Source organism: Rhinoderma darwinii, chromosome 3 (assembly GCF_050947455.1).
Source record: "Rhinoderma darwinii isolate aRhiDar2 chromosome 3, aRhiDar2.hap1, whole genome shotgun sequence".
In the NCBI taxonomy this organism is placed as follows: Eukaryota; Metazoa; Chordata; class Amphibia; order Anura; family Rhinodermatidae; genus Rhinoderma; species Rhinoderma darwinii.
This window is the reverse complement of record NC_134689.1, coordinates 76,552,408-76,562,885: the sequence shown is the minus strand read 5'-3', so window position 1 is coordinate 76,562,885 and position 10,478 is coordinate 76,552,408. Positions and strand designations below refer to the sequence as shown.

The following is a 10,478-nucleotide window of genomic DNA, read 5'->3' as shown; positions in this document are numbered from 1 at the left end:
TGTCGGACGAGCGAGGACACATCGGCACCAGAGGCTACAGTTGATTCTGCAGCAGCATCGGCGTTTGCAGGTAAGTCGATGTAGCTACTTACCTGCAAATGCTGATGCTGCTGCAGAATCAACTGTAGCCTCTGGTGCCGACATGATGCAGGACCTGTGAGTGACGTCACAGATCTGCACTGCCAGAAGCTGGGCGTTCTGAAGAGAAGTGGATGATACTTCTCATCACAACGCCCAACTAGTAAAAGTAGTAAACACGCCCCGATGTACGCACATAATACACGCCCAGTTGTACTTTTACTTTTCAACACGCCCAGTTGTACTTTTGCAAGCCTCATTTGCATAAATACGAAAATGGTCATAACTTGGCCAAAAATGCTCGTTTTTTAAAAATAAAAACGTTACTGTAATCTTCATTGCAGCGCCGATCTGCTGCAATAGCAGATAGGGGTTGCAAAATCTGGTGACAGAGCCTCTTTAAAGTATAATATGTCACGAGAAAACAATCTCAGAATCGCTTGGATGGGTAAAAGCATTCCCGAGTTATTACCACATAAAGTAACACACGTCAGATTTAAAAAATGAGGCTCTGTCATTTGGTCCAAAAGTGGCTCAGTCCTGAAGGGGTTAAAGAGGCTCTGTCACCAGATTCTCAAATCCCTATCTCCTATTGCATGTGATCGGAGCTGCAATGTAGATGACAGTAAAGTTTTTTTTTATTTTTTAAACTTTCATTTTTGGCCAAGTTATGAGCTATTTTATATTTATGCAAATGAGCTTTGAAATGGACAACTGGGCGTGTTTTTATTCGTATGTCCAACTGGGCGTATATTGTGTTTTTAACTGGGCGTATTTACTTGTTTTACTAACTGGGCGTTGTGGAGAGAAGTGTATGATGCTGACGAATCAGTGACCAGTCAGCGTCATACACTCCTCTCCATTCATTTACACAGCAGCATCACGTTCTTACTAGAACGATGTGCAGCCACATACACAAGTGTCCTGATAATGAATACACATGACATCCAGCCTGGACGTTATGTGTACTCAGAATTCTGACACTTCTGAATCCTTTCTGTGAGATTTCCAGCAAGGGAAACAAAATCTCGTTTACCTCATAATCTCGCGAGATTACGCGCGGCTTGCTGAAATCTCACAGAAAGGATTTAGAAGTGTCAGAATTCTGAATACACATGACGTCCAGGCTGGATGTCATGTGTATTCATTATCAGGACACTTGTGTATGTGGCTGCACATCGTTTTAGTAAGAACACGATGTGCTGTGTAAATGAATGGAGAGGAGTGCATGATGCTGATTGGTCACTGATTCGTCAGCATCATACACTTCTCTCCACAACGCCCAGTTAGTAAAACAAGTAAATACGCCCAGTTAAAAACACAATACACGCCCAGTTGCACATACGAATAAAAACACGCCCAGTTGTCCATTTCAAAGCTCATTTGCATATATATATAAAATAGCTCATAACTTGGCCAAAAATGAACGTTTTTCAAAAAAAAAAAAAAACCCCCGTTACTGTTATCTACATTGCAGCGCCGATCACATGCAATAGGAGATAGGGATTTGAGAATCTGGTGACAGAGCCTCTTTAACCTGTTTAGGTTCTGTTCCTAGTTTTGTTTTACAAAATGCAGGCAAAATCTGCAGCAAATCTGCACAGTGGGAACCCAGCCTAAGGGGCTAACCGCTGGTAAAGATATAAGTCATGTGTAAGGCACTAAGCATCCCTGGCTCTTTAAGAAGGGAGCACGTGGGGCAGGGGACAGGAAGTGGAGGCGTGGCTTAAGGTGAGCTGCAAGATAATGGATGGAGATGTGAGCAGGAATGTGTAGAGTTGCTGTTACCTCTGAGTGATTTACTTTTCATGGAGACGTCACAACTGGCGAGGGGGAGAATGTCCTGCTGCAGTGAGTACTGACTGCTGTTCTGCATTTATCAAACCCAAATACAAGGACTTTGCTCCGACACCTGCAGCATCGTTATTTCTTGCACTTCCATTACTGAGCACAGCTAAGATGGCCGATTATCTGCACGTGTTCCCAGTTACCGCGCTCTCAACAGGAGAACTAGAATTAAAAGCTTTCTGGAAGCAATTGACATAAAAGATGATAAAAGTAAAAGGGGTTATTACTGTACTATGCTGGCAGAGGTGTATGACATGTACAGCACACTACCTGCTGCAGACTCTCAAACATACAGCAGCTGCTCCAAAGCCTAACACATTACTTCAACCCTAAACCAAACATCACATTACATGAGATACAAGTTTAGACCTGCCAAGTAGCTTCCAGAAGAATCCATGGACACCTAAGTCTCAACATTTAAAGAGAACCTTTCACCTGTCCATACATGTGCAGCATATAATAGGCAGGGTTGCACAAACCCTGGGGCGTACGCATGTGCGTGCGTGCGCTCTCTGCCGGGAGCTTAAGAGAGCGCGCACAGCTCCGATGCCGCTGCCGAATTTACTCCCGCCGCAATGGAACAGAAGAAGGATTCGCGCTCTCCTCTTCTGTTCCGTGGCGGAGCTGTGCACGCACGCTCTCTTCTCTCCAGCTCTTGCTGTGACGCTGATCGGACAGTGTCACAGCATTGTTACAAGCCCCATTGACCGTTCAGGGGGTTATTTAAATATTGGACGCCAAATATAACGGCACCGATATCTGAATAACGGAGGAAGATAGGAAAAAAAATGCAAAGTGCCCCAGGGTTTGTCCAGCCCTGCTTATTGCATGCTGCTGAGTTCACACGTGGCGGATTCACTGCGTAATAGCACGCGGCGTACCTGCCCTGTGCGCCGCAGGGAATTCCAGGCGGAAAAGTGCACTGAACTTTGGTGCCGTTTTTTGCCCGGAATGCCCGCTGCGGAAAACTGCAGCACTTAGTGCTAGCAGACCAGCCTCCTGGGATGACGTCTCATCCATCCCAGGAACCAATAACAGGCTGCAGCAGCGGTCATATGGGATGAAGCGGCATCACAGGAGGCCGGCCCCGTGACGTCATCCAGGCTGGCCTCCTGGGATGATGTTTCAGCCATGTGACCACAACTGCAGCCTGTGAGTGGCTGCAGCGGCGGTCACATGAGATGAAGCGTCATCCCAGGAGAATAAAACAGACTGCTAGGTAGGTTTAATTTTTTATTTTTTTTTGTAGTTCTGCTTTTCGCGGCGGGATCACTTCAAATCTGCTGGAAAAAAAACGGAACTGCTATTTGATGCGGGACTTACGTCCCCATTGAATTCAATGGGGAAATCTCGCAACATGTAAGCAGCGTTTGCGTGGAGACAATTGACATGCTGCAGAATTAATTTCCGGACCACGGGTCCACTTCTAAGGCTATGTTCACACGGGGTATTTTGCCGAGTTTTTTGACGCGGAAACCGCGTCGCAAAACTCGGCAGAAACGGCCCGAGAACGCCTCCCATTGATTTCAATGGGAGGCGTCGGCGTCTTTTTCCCGCGAGCAGTAAAACTGCCTCGCGGGAAAAAGAAGCGACATGCCCTATCTTCGGGCGCTTCCGCCTCTGACCTCCCATTGACTTCAATGGGAGGCAGGAGAAAGCGTATATCTCGCTGTTTTATGCCCGCGGTGCTCAATAGCCGCGGGCGAAAAATGGCGCGATAATTGCCGCAAAAATCGGCGTGCAGGGAGATGAATATCTGCCTCAAAGTTCCAAACGGAATTTTGAGGCAGATATTCCTCCCCCAAAATACTCTGTGTGAACATAGCCTAAGCGTTAAGTTAATGTCTATTTACCGGTGCATTTTTCATTTCCTGTGACGGTCCGTGTCTTTGCTCAGCCAGCACTTCCGTCTATTCAGATTCACGACGCGTCATCGACTACGTTTACAGGCAGGGTGCCAGGTGGATGTTTCATGATCTCTTCAGAGTTCTGCCTCTGGACCCACTGCCTGTAAATGTAGATAACGCGCCGGGCATCTGAATAGCTGGAAGTGCTGGCTGATCAAAGACACGGAGTCTCTGCTAGTACACGTTCCCTCCTCCTATTATCTCGTCGTCCACGCCTCCTCCTTCTTCACACTTGTAATTCCCGTACTGCCTGGCCGCCTTGTCTCTCCACTAAAATGCCCCCTCCTCCGCTTATCTCGACCACCATGCCTCCTCCTCCTTTTTCTCTATGTTTACCGCACCAGCCTCCTCTTGCTGCATCCGAACCCTGCCTCCTATCGCTACTGTCCCTTTTTTATCTATTAGCCCAGGGGTCTCAAACATGTGGGGTAGCCCCTGAAATCACTGTCCATATACAGTATGGACAGTGATGTCCGTGTCTTCCCCAGAGCTGGAGGCCCAGAAGAGAGCGCTAGTATAGGCTCTGTTCCGGGACTCTGGGGAAGCCTCTGACATCTACGGGTGGGCACTGTGGCAGTATCTACGGGTGGGCACTGTGGCAGTATCTACGGGTGGGCACTGTGGCAGTATCTACGGGTGGGCACTGTGGCAGTATCTACGGGTGGGCACTGTGGCAGTATCTACGGGTGGGCACTGTGGCAGTATCTACGGGTGGGCACTGTGGCAGTATCTACGGGTGGGCACTGTGGCAGTATCTACGTATATTATCTATCTGTAAAAAAAAAAAAAGTTCTACCATTGTTTGGAGTAGTGTTTGCTTCACTGCACGGGTCAGTTCTCACGTTGCGTAAATACTGCATTTTTTTCTGCAACGGAATAAGTTGCGGAAAATCCATAGCAAATACAGTTGCAGCAAAGTGGATGAGATACAACAAATATCATCCACACGCTGAGTAAATACTGAGCGAAAAAAGCGCTCAGCAATTGACCTGCGGTGCAGAGTTTTTTTCCGCAGCATGTCAATTGTATTTGCGTAAACGCTTATTTGTTGTGGGAATTCCATGGGAAGGTAAATCCCGCAACAAATAGTTATTGCTTTTTTTCCGGCGGGTTTGCAAAAAAAAAAAAACAACTCAGAAAACAAAAAATATATTATACTTACCTAGGAGCCTGTTCCTTAGTCCAGGCCGGCCTCCTGGAATGACGCGTCATCCCATGTGACCACCGCTGCAGCCAATCACAGGTTGCAGCAGTCCTCATGGGATGACACATCATCCGAGGAAACCGGCCTGCTAACAAGTGCTGCAGTTTTTCGCAGCGGACATTTTGGATGAAAAACTGCACGGTGTTCCATTTGGAATTCCATGCGGTGCACAGGGCGGATGCGCTGCGTGCTTTTACACAGCGTATCCGCCCCGTGTGAACTCCGCCTAATACGGTATCTCTTAGAACAGATCCACCAGCAGGTGAGGAAGACTTGCTGATTGGATTGTGTGTAACAAGATGTCTCTCATAGGTTGGGTGTGCAGACTTACATTTATCAGGCTGTGAAAGGGTGGGGTAGGTAGAGGGATGCCTGTAATTTAAATCAGGGATAGATGGAGGCACAAAGGATAATGATGATTATTAGTGGCTGTTTAGGACAGTGCAGGGAGGGAGCTGGGTGCCTGTAATTAGAGCAGGGAATGACCCTGTGAATGTAGAGGGGCATGGCAGTATGCAAATACCTGAGATGCTGTGGTGGAAGGGGAGGTGCAAGCTGTCCCAGATGCTGTAAGGGATCATGGGTATGGTGGGTTACAAGACAGGAAACGAAACAATGGATGTAAACAAACTAGGGCTGGGTGATTTTGCGAAAAAAATAGAATCTAGATTATTTTATTTTTTACACTATAGACAATTTTTGATTTGAATCTCTATTTTCAGATTTTTGTTAAACTGTACTAAGATAGGGAATTTATGGTACATTTCTAGTAAACAATGTACAGTATATATGGTGTGGTGTATGTGCAGCAGGAGAACCGTTAGACCAGAGGTAAAATACAAATAAAGTCCCATTCACATAAAAAAAAAAAAATTCTACGGTTAGCGCGTACACCTGGAAAGATCCAGACAAACACGCTTAATCCCTGAACGACCACCCACCGTCTTGTGACGGCAGGCGGTGCAGGTTCTTAGTCTACAGTAACGTATTTTGGCGTCGCTGTAGATTAGGCTGATGAGCGCTGATCCTCTAAGCGGAAGCGACCATGGCCGCGGCAAGATCAAATGTAACTCCCCGCTTTGATCTTGTCATCGGAAACACAGGGATGTAATCAAACACCGGGGAAACCCTCTGCAATCAGCCCATGGGACCTACAAAGGACCCCAGGTCTGTCTGTTGAGTAAGCCTGCTGTTTGGGCACACTATATGCTGCCCTAACAGCAGCATGTGACATAGTAACAACGTATGATGTGACATGTTTCACTTTATGTGGCAATAACTTCGGAATGCTTTTACCTATCCAAGCGACTCTGAGATTGTTTTCTCGTGACACATTGGATTTTATGTTACTGGCATAATTTGCTCGATACATTCAGTATTTAAAGGGAATGTGTTGCCAGCAAAAAATGTTTTTTTTTTTTTTTAGTTAAACAATTAGTGTGTAGGTGATTAAACATTGTTCTAATTTTTTTTATTTTTTTCACGAGTCAGGAAATATTATAAATTAGATTCTAATTTATAATATTTCCCAGCACTGGTCACTAGATGGAGCAATTCCCAAAATTGCAGCATTGCATGTGGTAAAGCAACCACATTGCTTAATGCTGCAAAATTGGAAAAAAATCCCTCGCTCTAGTGAGCTCTCAGAATCCCCCCCCTCCTTTATCCTGGCTAGTGCCGGGAGAAACGAGGGGATTGAACGGTAAAACCTCCTACACTGTGTGTCGCCATTTTTTGAGCTAACACACAGTGTAGAAGGTTTATATACACTAGTAAACACACACAAACACGAACATACATAGAAATCACTTACCTTCTCTTGCCTCCGTCCGCTCCGTCTGCTGCCGCTGCTCCAAGTGCACAAGTCCGGAAGCCGCGACCGGAAGTAGTAATCTTACTGTCCGGCCGCGACTTCCGGTCTACAGGAAAATGGCGCCGGACGGCGCTCAGTTCAACTTGGACTGTGTGGGAGCGGCGCATGCGCCGTTCCCACACAGACGGCGTACACCATAGTGGATGGAACGGGCCCCGTTCGCATTCACTATGGGACTGTAGCTGCCGTATTCCATGTCTGTATGTGTCGTTAATTGACACATACAGAAATGGAAAAAAAAAATTGCAGCCCCCATAGGGAAGAAAAAGTAAAAAAATAAAAAAAAGTAACACACAAACACACAAATAAATACAAAAGTTTTTAATAAAACACTAACATCAAACTGATATAAAAAATTTTTTTGGGGTGACACTGTTCCTTTAATTGTGAAAAACACCAAAATTTTGTGAAAAATTGCAAAAATTTGCATTTTTCCAAATTTAAATGTATTTGCTTGTAAGACTGGCAGTTATCAAAATATGCACAATGATAAGGTTGTTACGTTCCTTTAATGATTCAAATTTACTGCCTGAAGTAGAACGATTAAAATATTGTTTAATTGATAAATCATTAAAAATGAGCTATCCTAGCCCTAATTTCAATAGAACAGGCTCAGCTAAGGTGGTCAGTCATGAAGAGAGGAATACTCGTGTGATGATGTTCTTCCAACCACCAAGCAAAACCTCTCCCCTTATAGTATATTGCACTGACACACCTCACTGACAGGAGATAATCCAACGCGTTTCCGTGCCACTAGTACAGGTGACACATCATCAGGGACTATCAATTCGGTTTATTTATTGTTTCATCTATTACTGCCGGTAAGCACAGTTGTGTGCTGAATTAAACCTCACGGCGCGTGTACGTCTCTAATGCATTGGCCGCACACGCGCCGGCGAAGTTCCGGTCTATTTGACAGGCCAAAGCCCACCCTCTCAGCTGACGTAGCTAAGGTCAGGCACCAACCCGCAGTGAACACGTCAAAAATAACGTTGCAGGAAAAGTGCCGAGCCTCCTATCAAGCAGCCAATCAGCTTTCATTTGGACGCTATAGCGTCCCACGTTGCCTAGGAGATCTCCAGGCGGAGCATATTAACTGCCGCAAGAATTCATGACCTTTATACAGATACAAATCAGACAAGAAAAAACAGACAAAGGCACCATCTCGCCACACATAGATAAGAGGAAGAAACTTAAAGACAACTCAGATAACGTTATCTATTACGCATATAGAATAAGGGGATAGACATTGTCAAAAAGTAAGACATGGTCCCAAGATGGGATACATGCCCACCCAACGCTGAAAAACGCATACCAATCGCATGCTACAGATTCTCAAAAAACCTTTTACTTCCTATACCACAAGAATAACTGTATTACAACATAATTGGCAAGAGACAAAATCGCCACTCTCAAAAAACGTTCGTTGGATTATATTGTCTTATGCTCAATGAGGTTCAATGTTTGTATGATCAGTGTCTTGACGTGTACTTACACACCGAGACACCCAAATGACCTTCTATATAGCTCGCCCAGACGTTAATGGATAAACGCATATTCAAGTCACATTAGTGACCTTGAGAACAGACTATTGGGTCAGGTATCATAAAAGTACTCAGCAATATTAACAGTAAACCGGATAGAGAATAAAGATATATAGCTCTGAAAGAAACAGCCAGTGCATACACACTTAGGGATATCAGACGTAGAGTATGATTTTACATTAGAATTTTATTGAATGTTATTAAACACCGAAAATTGCTATAGGAAACAAGCATAGGAGATCTGGTCATTTAGACCTTGGGGACAAATAGTTTTAAGACGATGGATCCATTGCGCTTCTTTTTGCATGATCCTTTTATCTACGTCACCGCCTCTTAGTGTCTGTCTGATGCATTCCACCCCTTGAAATTTGAGGTTTGAAGAATCACCCCTATGACACTCCCAGACATGACGGGACACTGAGGTATCCTCTTGTCGCCTGACATCCCCAATATGCTCCCTAATCCTCCTTCTGAATTCCCTTTTCGTTTTCCCTACATATTGCATTTTACAATCACAGGTAATTAAGTAAACCAGCCCCTTGGTTTTGCAATTGATGTAGGACCTGTTCTCAAAACTTTTCCCCGTAATGGTACTCCTAACCTTACTGCTGCATAGTATTGACGCACAGGCTTTACAGGACCCACATCTATAACTTCCTTTTAAGCCACGATTCAACCAGGTGCCAACAGGGTCCCGGATATTTAAATGGCTATGAACTAGCCGATCCTTAACGTTGCATCCACGTCTATAGGTAATCAAGGGAGATTTTCCTACCAGACCCCCAATGTCTGGGTTGGCTTGCAAAATACCCCAATAGCGTTGTAGGATAGACCGAACCTCCACACTAGAGGAGTCAAAGGTTGATGACCCTAACTATTTCCTCCTCCACTTCCTTCGGTTGACTGGCAGTTATACCACACAAAATTGTTGCTACTTAACATCCCCCATATGTCTACTTTTAGATTGGCATAATTTTTTGAACATCTTTTTATTTTTCTAGGACGTTACAAGGCTTAGAACTTTAGCAGCAATTTCTCACATTTTCAAGAAAATGTCAAAAGGCTATTTTTACTGGGACCAGTTCAGTTGTGAAGTGGCTTTGTGGGCCTTATATATTAGAAACCCCCAATAAGTAACCCCATCTTAAAAACTTCACCACTCAAAGTATTCAAAACAGCATTCAGAAAGTTTCTTAACCCTTTGGACGTTTCACAGGAAGTAAATCAAAGTAGAGAAATCCCCCAAAAGTGACCCCATTTGGGAAACTACTCACCTTAAGGAAATTATTTAGGGGTACTGTGAGCATTTTGACCCCACAGGTTTATTGCAGAAATTATTGGAATTAGGCCGTAAAAATCTACATTTTTTTTTTTTCAAAGCAACTGTAGGTTTAGCTAATTTTTCTTCATTTCCACAAGGACTAAAGGAAAAAAAAAGCACTAAAGTTTTGTAAAGCAATTTCTCCTGAGTAAAACAATACCCCACATGTGTGTCCAAACAGCCGTTTATGACCACGGCAGGGCTCAGAAGGGAAACGGCGCTATTTGGCTTTTGGTGCTCAAATTTAGCAGGAATGGTTTGCGGAGGCCATGTCACATTTGCAAAGCCCCTGAGGGGACAAAACCATGAAAACGCCCGAAAAATGACTCCATTTATGCAACTACACCCCTTGAGAAATTCATCTAGTGGTGTAGAGCATTTGGACCCCACAGGTGTTTCATAGAATTTATTAGAATTGGGCAGTGAAAAAAAAACTAATCCCTTTTCTTCAATAAGACGTAGCTTTAGCTCAAAATTTTTCATTTTCTCAACCAATAAAGGAAAAAAAGAACCTCCGCATTTGTAAAGCAATTTCTCCCGAGTACTGCAATACCCCATATGTGGTAATAAACTGCTTTTTGGGCAGAGAGTAGGGCTCAGAAGGGAAGGAGCGCCATTTGGCTTTTGGAGTGCAGATTTTACTGTATTTTTTTCCGGGCGCTATGTAGCATTTGCAAAGCCCCTGTGGGACCAAAGCAGTGGA

At 44.5% G+C, this 10,478-nt stretch overlaps 1 long non-coding RNA gene across 1 annotated transcript in view; it reads left to right on the top strand.

Moving 5' to 3' along the window:
- Positions 1-1,786: 1,786 nt before the first annotated feature.
- Positions 1,787-10,478, top strand: part of LOC142748960 (uncharacterized) — a 46,291-nt gene continuing 37,599 nt past the window's right edge. Inside the window, exon 1 of the long non-coding RNA XR_012882342.1 lies at positions 1,787-1,929. This is a non-coding gene — a long non-coding RNA (uncharacterized LOC142748960). The remainder of the gene's footprint in view (positions 1,930-10,478) is intronic.